At 41.1% G+C, this 6,893-nt stretch overlaps 1 pseudogene; it reads right to left on the reverse strand.

Annotated features, from left to right (window-relative positions):
* Positions 1-1,603: 1,603 nt before the first annotated feature.
* LOC121138009 lies at positions 1,604-2,359 on the reverse strand (annotated as a pseudogene).
* Between the last annotated feature and the right edge of the window lie 4,534 nt (positions 2,360-6,893).

The following is a 6,893-nucleotide window of genomic DNA, read 5'->3' on the forward strand; positions in this document are numbered from 1 at the left end:
TCTTACAATGCAACCACAGCATCCTGCATTGATATTGTTGGTCACTGACGTTCTTGATATTTCAAAAACAGTACAGTCTACTGTGGTTGTCCCCTTTGCCTCCCAGAAGTAGCAGGTGAGTCCTATGCTGAAGAAGCCATGTGCTTCAGTCAGAGCCAGTAGTCTTGATGAGGACAAGAATTTAAAGCCTCCACTGTGGGGACTAGCTTTCTTGGTATCATAAGGCAATCTGTAAACATTTAAAGCCAACAGCCCTTCCCAGGTATGAAAATTATGAACCATAACAATGGTCTGCACTGCATGATAACCTGAAGGTTGCAAGAGCAGCACACATACATTGGTGGTAACCAACAGCTTATAATTGGACTTAAAGAGTTCTCAACCACAGGAAAGTCATTTCTGGAACTGGAAGCCTAGCCTATTTCTGAGCATTAGGGAAGGATATATCTTGAAGGAGAACCTAAATCCACTATGCATGACTCACATGAATATTCATATAAGATTGATTTTCCAACTAGTACCAATTCTTATATAGATAGTCTTCTCATAGCTATAGCAGGATATTTCTGAGATCTTTCTCATTGGAAGTCTATAGAATTATTTCTAGTAAAACAGAATGTGGGAAAACTGAATTGTGTCCCACCAGATCATTCACTACTGTCTCTTCCCTCTCCACTTTCTAGGACTATTTTGTCTAGAGACATCTAGATCAGGTCAGAGCAAATGATCTGGGGGATTAATTGCCCCCAACATGAGAAAGAGATCATTCAGAAGGAAAGTACCTGGATTGTTAACACAAAACTGTACTCAAGTAGTTAAAGATATAGGACTCTACAAGTGATTCCCCATTTGTCATACACAGGCATAACACTGAAAATACCTCGAAACCACCTTCAGTGAGTGTAACTTGAATGCTACTTCCAATCACTTCCCAGTCAAACCTCAGGAGCAGAAATGGAACTGAATGTTTGGGATCACAAAAGCACACAAAATGAATTATTTAATTTACTATAGACCAAATTTAATGAAAATCTGCCAGAAAGGAATACTCTTAGCAAGTAACTTTCCAAGAATACTCTTAGCAAGTAATTTTCCAAGAAACCCTCAGGAGGAGCAAGAGACACAGCAAGCAAACTGTTCTCACCCACAGAAAGCAGACTGCTGCAAGTCTGTAGAATCCATTCTCTGTAAAAATCGCCCTGAGCTGGCTGCAGGCATTGACCCTCCTCCTGTGGGAATTACACAGTCTCAACATTAGGTGTCAGCTCACAACAAACTGAAACCAGAATTCTGTTTTTTTTCCTACACACAATTCTTGTTCATTATAGCAAAGGTGAAAATGCAACCTTCTCCACAACAGTAACCAGTAAAACTGATCGCCAAAAAACTCGGTACAAAATAAGTCTGTTTCTGAATTAGAACAAGAGAAAGAAAAAGCCTTTACATGAGTTTTTAGGTCCAATTTTAAAACAGTGAAAATAGAGAGAGAGAGAAACAAAAAAGATATTCACCATTGTCTGCACAGTGCAGTTGCCAACCCTCCCTCTAGGAATTACGGACGAAGCTTCTGGGACCTGTCACTTCTTTGGTTTTGCCCGGCTGTTTAACTGGCGTCCATCTGTGCATTGTACTCATCCAGCTGTGCATCCAACTGCTCGGCAGAAAGATGCTGCTTTGAGTTCCTGCTCATACCTCTACCTCTTCCAATGCTGCCTCCATGGGTCCCTCCCCAGATGAGGCCACCAGCAAAACATCCTGAGTCATGGTTTCTCCTCATGCCACCTCTGTTCATTCTCTGTGCAGGTTTTCTTTGTGAGTCAGTCTGTGATGTGACAAGCTGAATGTTCATGGGGCGGCCATCTAAAGGGACACCATTGTACTGTTTCATAGCCTTCAGGGCATCTGCCTTCTGTTCAAAGTGCACATGTGCTGTCCCAAAACTTCGTGCAGAGCAATCTTAGTGCACAGCTGCTGTCTTCAGTGCTCCAAACTCTGAGAAGAGTTCCTGAATATCTGTATCTGACACCCCGCAGTCAAGGTTTGACACCAACAGCTTTCTGCCCATCTCCATGCTGGCTGCACCACAGAAGTTGCTGTGGAACAGGTCATGCTGCCTCTTGTTGGAAAGTTGTTTATGCCTGCTGTAGGGAGCCAGCCCGTTCCTGCCTCCTCCTGCAGAGCCGTGAGACATGGTAGGCCAGTTCCTCAAAGACTTGCAACATTGATTCCCCCACACAGGGGCCTGCATGGCACCACCGCAGCTGCCCTGGTAGCCTGCCCTTCTGCAGCCCTGGCCTTTGCCGCAACTGCCTTGCTGTCTCCGGTTCAGCTTAATGATGTCATCCAATGACATATCCATTTTATATGGCCATGGTGGTCTCAGAATCAGACCTCTTGATCTCCAGAATTCTAATTGTGTTAATAAACCTGGAATCAGATATCAGGATAATATTGAAAAATTGGATTACTGACATGTGTCAACACTCACCTGGTTTGTAATTACTTTTGTAACTGGGAAAATAGTGTGGCCTGGTACCATGAAACAGGCTCAAGAGTGCAACATTAAGGACTCAGCACAAAAAAATTTCTTTTTCTTTTTTTCAGAGAAATATTCTCACCACGTAGCCCAGGTTGATGTAGGAATCAGTACAGGTTGTTTAGAAATCAGTATGCCGATTGGTAGCCTGTATCTCACTGAGATCCAGCTGTCTTTGCCTCACCAATGGTGGGATAAAAGTTGTTTTCCACAAATCTGTCAAAACACTATTTAGAATGCTATATTTACTTGACAGTGCATATTTCTCAGTTGAAAAATTAATGCTGGGTAAAAATTTCAATTTGAAATATTGGTGTTTACAACTATGCACATGGAACTCCAAAAATGCTAATTTTGGATGTGATTCCATTACCTGGTTGGGAATGCCATGTCCGTACATTTATGTACCTCTGTTTGAATAAGGCAGTGATTTAACATGGAAGTCTGCATGGATGACTCTATACTTGAAGACCTTTGTCCTTTCTATTGTATCAAAGAGAACTGTTTGCAAATATCAAGACATAAATTCAAATATTCTGCTAGATGTATTCTATAAGAATATTTTGCAATGCAGTATCAATAAAAGAGGAAGAATAGTCCAGTACATATAATATGAAATTTGATCATACTGGTAAGGCATCCCCAGCAGAAATTCAGAGCCAGATTCATTATAAACAGCAGAGAAACTATTTGAATCCCTGTACCCATAACTCTTATATCCCAGGACAGGTTAACCTGTCACTGTGCTGTTGACTGATGACTTTCCCATGACTCCTGACCTGGATCTTGTGATTGTCTGTGGTTGTTGAGTGCCAGTGAGTATCTGTCCTTTTCCTCAGCACCCAGGTCTGCACCAGAAATTCTCCACATTGCAGGCCTGGTTGTTATATCTGAACATTTGTCTGTGACACTTAACTCTTTATCTTCACAGTGGAACTTCACACTCCTCACTCACTTGGTATCCCAAAATCCAATTACTGAGAATTCTATAGCTTCTTCCACTCATGCAGTCTTTCTCTTCAACCATCTAAAGTCTAAACACCTCCCAAACATATCTTTACAGGTGAGTGGTCCTTCCACAATGCACCACTCTGTCCTGCTGTCTCACATTATCTTCCACACAGTTCAGTTCCAGGATGCCTGAGCTCGCTTCCACACAGCCTATCAACATGCTTGCTGCCTGATTAGAGCAGAACTGAATATAAGAGGACTGCTGTATCCCAGTATCTGTCCCACACAGATAGAATTATGTAACCTCACCTCAATTGAACAATGAAAATCTTGAGGTTCAATTTACACCAACAAAAACAAACTAAATATGATGCCTGTGTCCCATCTCTAACAGAAACCTAATAAGCCAAAACAAAATATGGCAATTATGACTTGAGGAGAGACATTTCTGGAACTGGGATTCTGAAAAGAAGACTCATGCATTTAATACCACCACAGGGGAGGGACATGCAGGATGATTATTGTGAGTTGAAAGCAAGTCTGTTTTCCAGAACGAGTTCCAGGATAGGCCCCAAATATATACAGAGAAACCCTGTCTTAAAAAACCAAAACAGAAAACAGATAAAAAGAAAGACAAAATTGCTAGTGCAGTTGTAGTGCATGCCTTTAATACCAGCACTCAGGAGGCAGAGGCATGCAGAACTCTGTGAGTTTGAGACCACCCTGGTCTACAATATATGGTTCCAAGATAGCCTCCAAAGCCACAGAGAAACCATGCCTCCAATCCCCCACCCCAAATATGTGTCTCAATATGTTAGTGGTCAGTGCATGCTAATAACCAACCTCTGAGTTCATCCTGCATTGTACTGCTGTCACCAGTAGATGGTGGTCTTATCATTTTAGTAACTCTAAAACATGTTTGTCTTCTGTGTCTGATGCTAACTAAGGTGCTTAGACCACACCCCCAACATGCACTGTCCCCACCTACACCTAGGTGAATGCCAAGACCAGATGCAGAAAATAAGTAAGGTATGTGTAGTGATCTTTTGTTGTAATCTAACAAACAAAGCTTGTCTGTTAAGATTAGAAAAACAAAGAGGCCAACCCCTACCTCTTACATCTATCTCAGTCAAAATGGACAATACTGCCTCAAGGAATTCTCAGACTGCAATTATCTCCACCAAACCTCACATTGCACTGATCCTGTCTCCTCCTGCCTTATATTCCTCTCTCCAACAAATCATCAATCCTGTTCTCACCTCCCTACTCCTGGGATTAAAGGCTTGTGATCCTAATTGCAGGGATCAAAGATGTGAGCTCCATTTCTCTTTTAGCCTGAGTCATTCTTGCATAGGCCAGGGAGGCCTTGATCTAACAGAGATCCATCTGCCTCTGTCTCTGTGAGTGCTGGGATTAAAGGCAGGGCCACCTCTGCATTGACTCTACATAGATGTGAGACTAACTAGTGACTTTGATCTTAACTCGGAGTGTGCCTAACTAGTGACTTAGTTCTGCAGTGTGATTGTGAGGCAAGCTTATTGTTTAGATTATAAACAAAATATATCTACACTTGCAATATTGTCAAAATTAAAAATGTTACAACTAATGTATTATTTATGCAAATTTCATTTGTTTGAATACAAACAAAATATCTCTATGGGTATATTTTTCCTGGCCTAAAACATCAGTTATACCTTCAATCTAAGGTTCTGTGAAACACTGAGGAATAGGAGAGAAGAAAGGAAATAAGATGGGAAAGAGAAGGGAGGCCTAAGACATGCCATTCTCTAGACTCCATACAGCTGTTGTAATCAGTAACCAACCACAGCTGTACTTACTTGCATTGACCTCACACTAGACCACAATCAGTAAATCAGTCTAGGAAAGGGAAAGACTCAGAGTAGCCTCACCTTAAAGTCTCAAATTCTCTCTATGAATGCCATTTAGATGGAGATACATTGTCATTTAGATGTAGTCTTCAGCTGAGCCCTAAGACTCACCAACACACTTCCAAATCCTCAGTCTCACAAAAGTCCTGGATTATTCCAGTGGGACTCAAGCAAAATCAGTAGAGAGGAAAACAGTGGAGGAGAAAGGTAGGTGGTTACATCAGGGAGTATTTGAGGTGTGCATGCACAAAACACACAGGCATAATGTGTATCCATGCATAAGTGTGGGTTGGAAACTGGGATTGGTATATGTGTCATCATGTGATTCTATTCAGGTGTAAGAAAAATTGAAATCATGATGGGTGCAGCTAAATGGGTGACTCTAAAGAGATAACATTGAGTGAGATCATGTCAGATCCAGAAAGAAAGACAAAGTTCCTTGCTCCAAAAATTCAAATAGGAGTACACAACCAGGAGTAACTGGAATAACCAGACAAGTTAAAGGAGACTCATGTGGGGAGTGGGGGAATAGTGGACAGTAGGAAAAAAACAGGAAACAATGATGTAAGAAGGGGGATGCAATAAAGATTGTGTGTGTGTGTGTGTGTGTGAGAGATGAGAGAGAGAGAGAGAGAGAGAGATTAATGGAGAAGCAACAGACATAAACACAGGAGAGAGAGAAAAATAACAGTATGGATGTCTGAAAATGTCATAAGGATTCTTACTATTGTCATCTATCAAAATGTCTATCATATACCTGAGTCTCTGAAAGGATACACAATTTGAGCATAAATGAAAAATTTCCATCTCAGTCAATGATGCCCACAGAAAACAACCACAGATTTAAAACAAAACACTCACAGTATCCTGCTTTGATATTGTTGGTCACTGCTGTCCTTGAGATTTCCAAATCACTACAGTCTACTGTGGTTGTCCACTTTGCCTCTCAGTAGTAGTATGTGAGACACTACAGTTGAAGAAGCCATGTGCTTCAGTCACACCCTGTAAACTTGATGTGGAACAGAATATATAGCCTCCTCCCTGGGGGATAGCTTTCATGATATCAAAAGTCAGACATACAAGCTTTTAAGGGAGTGAACCAACATCCTACACATGTATAAAAACTATTAACCATAACAATGTTCTACCCTGAACATGAAGTGTACAGTAGTGGCACAAATAAATTTGTGGTAACTAACAGCTTCTAATTGGACTTAAGACTTCTTCAACAACAGAGAAATCATGTCTGGCATTGGAAACCTACCCTGTGTGTGGGTGTTAGGTAAAGATGGATCTTGGAGGAAAACCAAATCCACTACACATGAATCACATGCATATACATATGAAATTGATTTGCCTCCTACTATCCATTCTCATGTGGAAATTCTAGTTGCTATACTAGAGTAATTCTGAGATCTTTGTCCGTGGATGTCTCTAGAATTATTTATAGTGAAACAGACTGTGGCAAATTGATTTGTCTCATCAGATCTTTAGCTAGTGTTTCCTCTCTCTCTGTT

This window comes from Mesocricetus auratus, unplaced genomic scaffold, assembly GCF_017639785.1.
Source record: "Mesocricetus auratus isolate SY011 unplaced genomic scaffold, BCM_Maur_2.0 contig_12735_pilon_obj, whole genome shotgun sequence".
Classification (NCBI taxonomy): domain Eukaryota; kingdom Metazoa; phylum Chordata; class Mammalia; order Rodentia; family Cricetidae; genus Mesocricetus; species Mesocricetus auratus.